This window comes from Saimiri boliviensis, chromosome 10 (genome assembly GCF_048565385.1).
Source record: "Saimiri boliviensis isolate mSaiBol1 chromosome 10, mSaiBol1.pri, whole genome shotgun sequence".
Lineage (NCBI taxonomy): Eukaryota > Metazoa > Chordata > Mammalia > Primates > Cebidae > Saimiri > Saimiri boliviensis.
Genome location: NC_133458.1, coordinates 90,263,508 through 90,274,535, shown reverse-complemented (window position 1 = coordinate 90,274,535; position 11,028 = coordinate 90,263,508). Strand labels below are relative to the sequence as shown.

Below are 11,028 nucleotides of genomic sequence, written 5' to 3'. Positions count from 1 at the left end.
AAGCTTAAAAATTTCTAGAGAACAGGAGATCCAGTATGAGAGAGAAATAAATCTACATGACAATGACAAATTGTGATTCTAAAACAATTCACTGCTGCAATCCTAGAGAGCAAACCGTCCAGGCCAGAGTCAATTGGAAGGCATCAGGAAAGATTTCTTCACTATAAATAATGTGCTAAGATACCTAATATGTCTAAATATGCTAGGAGAATATTTAAGCAACTGTAGGCAGATGCAGTAGAAAACGAGGCAAAGAAACAAAAATCAATACTTATTAGCTATAGAGTGAAAAAGTTTATAGGAAAGTAACCATAATGTAATAGAGGAATACATTGTTTTATTGCACTTCACTTTGCAGATACTGCATTTTTACAAATGAATGTTTACAGCAACTCTGCATGGAGCACGTCTACTGGTACTGCCTAACAATATGTGCTCACTTTAGGTCTCTGTCACATTTCGATAATTCTCATCAGATTTCACTTTTTTATTTTTCTTGTATCTGCTATGGTGATCTGATAGCAATTGTTGATGTTACTAGTGACACAGTTTTGGGGCACCTTGAATTGTACCCACATAAGACAGCAGACTTAATTGATAAACGTTACTTGTGTTCTGACCACTGCACCAACTGGCCTTTCCCCTGTCTCTCTCCCTCTCTTCAGGCCTCCCTATTCCCTTAAACACAACAATATTGAAATGAGGCCAATTAATAAACGTACAATGGTCTCTAAGTGTTCATGTGTAAGGAAGAGTCCCTTGTCTCTCATTTTAACTAAAAGCTATAAATGATTACATTTAGTGAGGAAGGCATGGTGAAAGCTGAGACAGGCAGAAAGCTAGGCCTTGTGCCAAACAGCCAAGTTGTGACTGCAAAGGAAAAGGTCTTGAAGAGAATTAAAAGTGCCACTCCAGGGAACACATGAATAAGAAAGAAAAACACCTTTATTAAGAAAGTTTGAGTGGTCTGGATAAAACATCAAATCAGCCACAACATTCTCTTAAGCCAAAGCCTGTAATCCCAGCACTTTGGGAGGCCAAGGTGGGTGGGTCGCGAGGTCAAGAGATCGAGACCATCCTGGTCGACATGGTGAAACCCCGTCTCTAATGAAAATACAAAAAATTAGCTGGGCATGGTGGCGCGTGCCTGTAATCCCGGCTACTCAGGAGGCTGAGGCAGGAGAATTGCCTGAACCCAGGAGGCGGAGGTTGCGGTGAGCCGAGATCGTGCCATTGCACTCCAGCCTGGGTAACAAGAGCAAAACTCCGTCTCAAAAAAAAAAAAAAGACCCTAACTCTCTTAAATTCTATGAAGACTATGAGAGGTTAAGAACCTGCAGAAGAAAAGTTGGAAGCTAACAGAGGTTGCTTTTGAGGTTTAAGAAAAAAGGCCATTGAGGTTCCGATCCAAGACAGCCGATTAGGAGCAGCTCAGGATTGCAGCTCCCAGTGAAAGCACAGAGGGTGAGTGGATGACACATTTCCAGATGGATTTTTATTGCCCACAGACCAGGAGATTCCCAGGCGGAGGAGCCCCATGGGTCACCAGCACGGCTGCCTTGGCCGGCATGGCTGTTTTGCCAGCGCCCTGGTGCAGCAGTTTTCCCATACAAAATACACGGGTCTGGGCGCCCTTTTAGCTGGCAATTGGAGCTCCGGGAAGGCAGAGTTGCCCATTCATCTGATTAAAAAGGGGACTAAAACAGGGAGCCAGGCCAGGAGATTCCCAGGTAAAAAAGCGCCACGAATCTCAGTGTGGCTGTTTCAGCCAGCACAGTGGGTCGCCACACAGGAAATCACACAGATCCCAGCGCCTTTTCAACAGGCGACTGGAACACCTGGGAGAGAGTCGACCATTCAACTAAAAAAAAGGCTCTGAGGCAGGGAGCCATGTGATCAGGCTCGGCTGGTCCCACCTCCACAAAAAAACAGCAATTGGAAATGCTCTGGGTTGAGAGTTTCACAACAAGTACAGCTGAACCCAGGAAGGTCCAGTTCTGTGGGGGAGGGGTGGCCGCCATTACCAAGGCACTCCACCTCTATGGAGGTAGTCCGCCATTGCTGAGGCAGCCTGCCATTGCCAAGGCAACCTGCCATTACAGAGAGAGTCCGCCATTACAGAGGTGGGCCGGCTTTGCCAAGGCAGTTCTAACTACACTCGCATAAACAGGACTGCAGGGAAGTTCACACAGCAGCTGGGCAGAGCCCACAGCAGCTCAGCAAAGCCTCTGCAGGCAGACAGTGACTAGGCTGCCTCCTTGCTGGGCAGGGCAGCTCTGAAAAAAAGGCAGCAGCACAAAGGAAAATCATAAATAAAGCCCTAACTCCACAGGACAGAGCACCTGGGGAAAAAAGGGGTTTATGAGTTCTACTGAAGCAGACTTAAACGTACCTGCCCAGCAGCTCTGAATGAACAACAGAGCTCATAGTTCAGCACCTGAGCTCCTATAAAGGACAGACTGTCTCCTCAAGCAGCTCCCTGACCCCCGTATATCCAGAGTCACCTCATAAAGGAGAGCTCTGACTGACATCTGGCAGGTATCCTTCTGGGGCAAAGATAGCAGAAAAAGAAACTGGCAGCAACCCTTACTGTTTGGCAGCCACTGCAGGTGATCCCCAGGCAAGCAGAGCCTGGAGTGGACCTCAGCAGTCCTACAGCAGAGGGGCCTGACTGTTAGAAGGAAAACTAAGAACAGAAAGAAATAACTTCATCATCAACAAACTGGACATCCATTCAGAGACCCAATCTGAAAGTCAACAACTACAAAGACGACAGGTGGATAAATCCACAAAGATAAGAAGAAACCAGTGCAAAAAGGATGAAAACACCCGAAACCAGAACATCTCTCCTCCTCCAAGGGATCACAACTCCTCACCAGTAAAGAAACAAGGCTGGATGCAGAATGAGTGTGATGTAATGACAGAATCAGACTTCAGAAGGTGGGTAATAAGAAACTTCTGTGAGCTAAAAGAACATGTTCTAACCCAATGCAAAGAAACTAAGAAACTAAAAGATTTGACAAAATGCTAACAAGAATAGACAACTTAGAGAGGAATATAAGTGAATTGATGGAGCTGAAAAACACAACACGAGAACTTCGCGAAGCATACAAAAGTTTCAACAGCCGAACCGACCAAGCAGAAGAAAGGATATCAGAGGTCGAAGATCAACTCAATGAAATAAAATGAGAAGGCAAGATTGAGAGAAGAAAGGTTAAAAAGGAATGAACAAAGTCTCCAAGAAATATGGGACTATGTGAAAAGACCTAATCTACTTTGATAGGTGTACCTGAATGTGACAGAGAGAATGAATCCAAGCTGGAAAATACTCTTCAGGATATTATCCAGGAAAACTTCCCCAACCTAGCAAGGCAGGCCAATATTCAAGTCCAGGAAATACAGAGAACACCACAAAGATATTCCTCAAGAAGAGTAACCCCAAGGCACATAATTGTCAGATTCACCAGGGTTGAAATGAAGGAGAAAATGCTAAGGGCAGCCAGAGAGAAAGGTCGGGTTACCCACAAAGGGAAGCCCAACAGACTCACAGCAGATCTCTCAGCAGAAACCCTACAAGCTAGAAGAGAGTAGCGGCCAATATTCAACATCCTTAAAGAAAAGAAATTTCAACCCAGAGTTTCATATCCAGCCAAACTAAGCTTCATAAGTGAAGGAAAAATAAAATCCTTTACAAACAAGCAAGTATTCAGAGATTTCATCACCACCAGGTCTGCTTTACAAGAGCTCCTGAAAGAGGCACTAAACATAGAAAGGAACAACCAGTACCAGCCACTCCAAAAACATATCAAATGGCAAAGAGCATCGACACAATGAAGAAACTGCATCAACTAATGGGCAAAACAGCCAGCTAGCATCAAAATGGCAGAATCAAATTCACATGTAACAATATTAACCTTAAATGTAAATAGGCTAAATGCCCCAATCAAAAGACACAGACTGGCAAATTGGATAAAAAGCCAAAACCTGTCAGTGTGCTGTATCCAGGAAACCCATCTCACATGCAAGGATACACAAAGGCTCAAAATAAAGGGATGGAGGAAGATTTACCAAGCAAAGGGAGAGCAAAAAAAAAAGCAAGAGTTGCAATTGTCATCTCTGATAAAATAGACTTTAAAGCAACAAAGATCAAAAGAGACAAGGAAGGACATTACATAACGGTAAAAGGATCAATTCAACAAGAAGAGATAACGATCCTAAATATATATAAACCGAATACAGGAGCACCCAGATACATAAGGTAAGTTCTTAATGACTTACAAAGAGACTTAGACTCCCACATAATAATAGTGGAAGACTTTAACACCCCACTGTCAATATTAGACAGATCAACAAGACAGAAAATTAACAAGGATATACAGGACTTGACCTCAGACCTGGAAGAAGCAAACCTAATAGACATTTACAGAACTCTCCACCCCAAATCCACAGAATATACATTCTTCTCAGCACCACATCACACCTACTCTAAAACTGACCACATAATTAGAAGTAAATCACTCCTCAGCAAATGCAAAAGAACGGAAATTATAACAAACAGTCTCTCAGACCACAGTGCAATCAAGTTAGAACTCAGAATTCAGAAACTAACTCAGAACCACACAGCTTCATGGAAACTGAACAACTTGCTCTTGAATATTGACTGGATAAACAATGAAATGAAGGCAGAAATAAAGATGTTCTTCAAAACCGATGAAAACAAAGACACAACATACCAGAATCTCTGGGACACATTTAAAGCAGTCTCTAGAGGAAAATATATAGCAATAAATGCCCACATGAGAAGCAAGGAGAGATCTAAAATTAAAACCCTATCGTCAAAATTGAAAGAGATAGAGGAGCAAGATCAAAAAACTCAAAAGCTAGCAGAAGACAAGAAATAACTAAGATCAGAGCAGAACTGAGGAAGACAGAGACACAAAAAACCCTTCAAAAAAATCAGTAAATCCAGAATCTGGTTTTTCAAAAAGATCAGCAAAATAGATAGACCACTAGCCAGTTAACAAAAAAGAAAAGAGAAAATAAATAGATGCAATAAAAAACGATAAAGGGGATATCACCACAGATTCCACAGAAATTCAAACCATCATCAGAGATTATTACAAATAACGCTATGCACATAAACTAGTAAACCTGGAAGAAATGGTTAAATTCCTGGATACTTGCATCCTCCCAAGCCTAAACCAGGAAGACGTCCAAACCCTGAATACACCAATAACAAGGTCTGAAGTTGAGGCAGCAATTAAGAGCCTAACACCCAAAAAAAGCCCAGGTCCAGATGGGTTCACAGCCGAATTCTACCAGACATACAAAGAGGAGCTGGTACCACTCCTTCTGAAACTATTGCAAATAATCCAAAAAGACAGAATCCTTCCCAAATCATTTTATGAGACCAACATCATCCTGATATCAAAACCCGGCAGAGACTCAGCAAGAAAAGAAAACTTCAGACCAATATCCATGATTAACATAGATGCAAAAATCTTCAATAAAATACTGGCAAGCCGATTGCAACAGCACATCAAAAAGCTTATCCACCATGATCAAGTAGGCTTCATCCCGGGGACGCAAGGCTGGTTCAACATACGCAAGTCTATAAACATAATTCTCCACATAAACAGAACCAACGACAAAAACCACATGATTATCTCAAATGATGCAGAGAAGGCCTTTGACAAAATTCAACGGCCCTTCATGCTATAAACCCTCAATAAATTAGGTATTGACTGAACGTATTTCAAAATAATAAAAGCTACTGATGACAAACCAACAGCCAATATCATACTGAATGGGCAAAAACTGAAAGCAGTCCCTTTGAAATGTGGCACTAGACAAGGATGCCCTCTCTAACCCCTCCTATTCAATAAAGTATTGGAAGTTCTAGCCAGAAAAATCAGGCAAGAAAAAGAAATAAAGGGTATTCAAATAGGAAAGGAGGACGTCAAATTGTCTCTATTTGCAGATGACATGATTTTATATCTAGAAGATCCCATCATTTCAGCCCAAAATCTCCTGAAACTGATAAGCAACTTCAGTAAAGTCTCAGGATACAAAATCAATGTGCAATAATCACAAGCATTCCTATACACCAGTAACAGACTTAAAGAGAGCCAGATCAAGAATGAACTGCCATTCACAATTGCTACAAAGAGAATAAAATACCTAGGAATAGAGCTAACAAGGAACGTAAAGGACCTCTTCAAGGAGAACTACAAACCACTGCTCAACTAAATAAGAGAGGACACAAACAAATGGAGAAACATTCCATATTCATGGTTAGGAAGAATCAATATCATGAAAATAGCCATACTGCCCAAAGTAATTTACAGATTCAACGCTATCCCCATCAAGGGAAAAAACCACCTTAAACTTCATATGGAACCAAAAGAGAGCCCGTATAGTCAAGTCAATTCTAAGCAAAAAGAACAAAGTGGGAGGCATCACACTACTGGACTTCAAACTATACTACAAGGCTACAGTAATCAAAACAGCATTGTACTGGTTCCAAAACGGAGATACAGACCAATGGAACAGAACAGAGGCCTCGGAGGCAACACAACATATCTACAACCATCCAATCTTTGACAAACCTGACAAAAACAGGCAATGGGGAAAGGATTCCCTGTTTAATAAATGGTGTTGGGAAAACTGGCTAGCCATGCGCAGAAAGCAGAAACTAGACAACTTCCAGACACCTTACATTAAAATTAACTCCAGATGAATTAACGACTTAAACATAAGACCTAACACCATAAAAGCCCTAGAAGAAAATCTAGGCAAAACCATTTAGGACATAGGCATAGGCAGGGACTTCATGACCAAAACACCAAAAGCACTGGCAACAAAAGCCAAAATAGACAAATGGGACCTAATCAAATGCCACAGCTACAGCACAGCAAAAGAAATAGTCATTAGAGTGAATCGGCAACCAACAGAATGGGAAAAAAATTTTGCAGTCTACCCATTTGACAAAGGGCTAATCTCCAGAATCTACAAAGAACTAAAACAGATTTACCAGAAAAAAACAAACAAGCCCATTCAAAAGTGGGCAAAGGATATGAACAGACACCTTACCAAAGAAGACATACATGAGGCCAACAAACATATGAAAAAATGCTCATCATCACTGGTCATTAGAGAAATGCAAATCAAAACTACATTGAGATACCATCTCACGCCAGTTAGAACAGCGATCATTAAAAAATCTAGAGACAACAGATGCTGGAGAGGATGTAGAGAAATAGAACACTTTTAAACTGGGAATGTAAATTAGTTCAACTATTGTGGAAGACAGTCTGGTGATTCCTCAAGGACCTAGAAATAGAAATTCCATTTGACCCAGCAATCCCATTACTGGGTACATATCCAAAGGATTATAAATCATTCTACTATAAGGACATATGCACACGAATGTTCACTGCAGCACCGTTTACAATAGCAAAGACCTGGAACCAACCCAAATGCCCATCGATGATAGACTGGATAGGGAAAATGTGGCACATATACACCATAGAATATTATGCAGCCATCAAAAATAATGAGTTCATGTCCTCTGTAGGGACATGGATGAACCTGGAAACCATCATTCTCAGCAAACTGACACAAGAACAGAAAATCAAACACCACATGTTCTCACTCATAGGCAGGTGTTGAACAATGAGAACATATGGACACAGGGAGGGAAGCATCACAAACTTGGGTCTGTTTGGGGGAAATAGAGGAGGGACAGCAGGGGGTGGGGAGTTGGGGAGAGACAGCATGGGAAAAATGCCAGATATAGGTGAAGGGGAGGAAGGCAGCAAATCACACTGCCATGTGTGTACCTATGCAACAATCTTGCACGTTCTTCACATATATCCCAAAACCTAAAATGCAATTAAAAAAAAAAAGGCCATCTCCATAAGATTCAAGTGCAAGGTGAAGCAGCAAGTGTTAATGGAGAAGTTGCAGCAAATTACCTAGAAGACCTAGCTAAGATAACTGTTGAAGGTAGCTGCACTAAATAACAAATGTTCATTGTAGACAAAACAGTCTTCTATAGGAAGATGCCATCTATGATTTTCATAGCTAGTGAGGAGAAGTCAATGCCTGGCTTCAAAGCTTCAAAGAACAGGCGACTTTCTTGTTAGCGGGTAATGCAGCTGGTGACTTAAAGTTGAAGCCAATACTCAATTTACCATGTTGAAAATTCTAGAGCCCTTATGAATTATGCTAAATCTATTCTGCCTGTGCTCTATAAATGGAACAACAAAGCCTGGATGACAACATGTTTAAAGAATGAGTTACCAAACATTTTAAGCCCACTGAGACCTACTGTTGAGACCCACTGTTCAGAAGAAAGGATTCCTTACAAAATATTACTGCTCAATGACAGTGTGCCCAGTCACCCAAGAGCTCTGAGGATGATGTACAATGAGATAAACGTTTTCATGGCTGCTAACACAACATCCATTCTCCTGCCCATGGATAAAAGCGTCATTTGAACTTTCAGGTCTTATTATTTAAGAAATACATTTCACGGCCAGGCGCAGTGGCTCAAGCCTGTAATCCCAGCACTTTGGGAGGCCGAGGCAGGTGGATCACGAGGTCAAGAGATCGAGACCATCCTGGTCAACATGGTGAAACCCCGTCTCTACTAAAAATACAAAAAATTAGCTGGGCATGGTGGCGCGTGCCTGTAGTCCCAGCTACTCAGGAGGCTGAGGCAGGAGAACTGCCTGAACCCAGGAGGCGGAGGTTGTGGTGAGCCGAGATCGCGCCATTGCACTCCAGCCTGGGTAACAAGAGCGAAACTCTGTCTCAAAAAAAAAAAAAATACATTTCATAAGGCTAGAGCTGACAGGTCTGAACAAAGTAAACTGAAAGCCTTCTGGAAAGGATTCACCATTATAGATACCATTAATAACATTCATGATTCACAAAAGGAAGTAAAAATGTCAACATTCACTGGAATGAATGAATGAATTAGAAGGTGATTCCAACCCTCATGGATGACTTTGAGGAATTCAAGACTTCAGTGGAGGAAGGAGGAAGTAATCGCAGAATTAAAAGTGGAGCCTGAAAATCAGACTGAATTGCTGCATTCTCATGATAAGACTTGAACAGACAAGGAGTTCCCTCTTAAGGAAGAGCGAAAAAAGTAGTTTTTTGAGATGGAATCTACTGAAGATGCTGTGGACACTGTTGAAATGACAACAAAGGATTTAGAATAATTATATAAACTTTATTGATAAAGCAGCAGTAAGGTCTATGTGGATTGACTCCAATTTTGAAAGAAGTTCTACTACAGGTAAAATGCTATACAATAATCCATGCTACAAAAAAAATCTTTCATGAAAAAAAGAGTCCATCAATGTGGCAAATTTCATTGTTGCCTCACTTTATGAGATTGCCACAGCCACCCCAACCTTCAGCAACTGCCACCCTGATCAGTCAGCAACCTTTGACATCAAAGCAAGATCCTCCACCAGCAAAAGGATTATGACTTGCTTAAGGGCTCAGATGATTGTCGGCATATTTTAGCAATAAAGTGTTTTTAATTAATGTATGTACATTGCTTAAGACATAATGGTACTGCACACTTACCAGATTACTGTATAATGTAAAGTTAACTTTTATATGCATTGGAAAACTAAAAGATCTGTGTGACTTGCTTATTGTAATACTCACTTCATTGCATGGTTTGGAACAGAATCCACAGTATCTCTGAGGTATGCATTTACCTGGCTCAATAATGAATACTATCAACATGGTCATAATAGTATGTAACCTATTAATACTGAATATTATTCTAAACAAAATTATGATGGAAAAATGGACAGACGAGAAGTATATGGATGTGACAACAGCCTGGGGGGTGGATGGAATGCAGGTTTAGGTGAAAAAGAAAGCTAAACTCTCACCTTGCATGGTGAGAAGTTAATAGGTAACACCTAAAACTGAAAAATCGAAAAGTACTTCACAGAGCTTATTATTTGGATATAGAAATAATCACCCAAAAAATGAAATGAAAATTTTAAATGGGTGGCTCTAAAGAACAGGAGATTTGAGGACTTTTGGGAGTGGGAAAAGCTGCCCTTTTTCATTCCAGGAATCATAACACACTTTGACTAGTTAAATACATGCAGGTATAACTTTTTTTTTTCAGACAGGGTCTCACTCTGTCACCCAGGTGCAGTGGCATAGGATCACACCTCACTGCAGCCTCAACCTCCCAGGCTCAAACAGTTGTCCCACCTGAACCTCCCAAGTAGCTGGGAGTATAAGCACACAACACCACACCCAGCTAACTTTTTTATTTTCGGTAGAGAAATAGTTTCACCATGTTTCCCAGGCTGGTCTCAAACTCCTGGATTCAAGCAATTTACCTACCTCGGCCTCCCAAAATGCTGGGATCACAGGTGTAAGTCACCATGCCCAGCCATAACTTTTAATTAAACAAATGAAACTGAAAGAGAGAAAATGTCCACACATTCATGTATATACATTGTTTCAGAAAGAACCATACTATCTGTTCTCTCCATTTTAAGTCTCAAAGGAAAGAAAGAACACAGCATAAGAAACTTAAAACACAGCAGGACCTAGTAATGTGAAAGGGAGAATAGCAATAAACAGTACTGGAGATATAGGCAAATCCTGCTTCTTAGGAATTAATAAATGCTATACAATTGATGGCGTACAATGGGATAATAAGGAGAATTTAAATATACCTAGGTATGACAATGGTATTATATTATGGCCAAGAAGCTCTTTTTTTTTTTCTTTGAGACAGATTCTCACTCTTGTCGCCCAGGCTGGAATGCAAAGTCGCAATCTCCGCTCACCACAACCTCTGTCTCCTGGGTTCAAGTGATTCTCCTGCCTCAGCCTCCTGAGTAGCTGGGATTACAGGCATGCAAAACCATGCCCAGCCAATTTTTGTATTTTCAGTAGAGACGAGGTTTCTCCATGTTGGTCAGGTTGGTCCCAAACTCTTGATCTCAGGCAATACCCCTGCCTCGGCCTCCCAAA

General features: G+C 41.2%; 1 protein-coding gene across 1 annotated transcript in view; it reads right to left on the bottom strand.

The window, feature by feature from the left end:
- The window catches only part of CCDC126 (coiled-coil domain containing 126), a 44,643-nt gene that overhangs the window by 21,641 nt on the left and 11,974 nt on the right, over window positions 1–11,028 (bottom strand). The gene's annotated exons all lie outside the window — the stretch shown is intronic.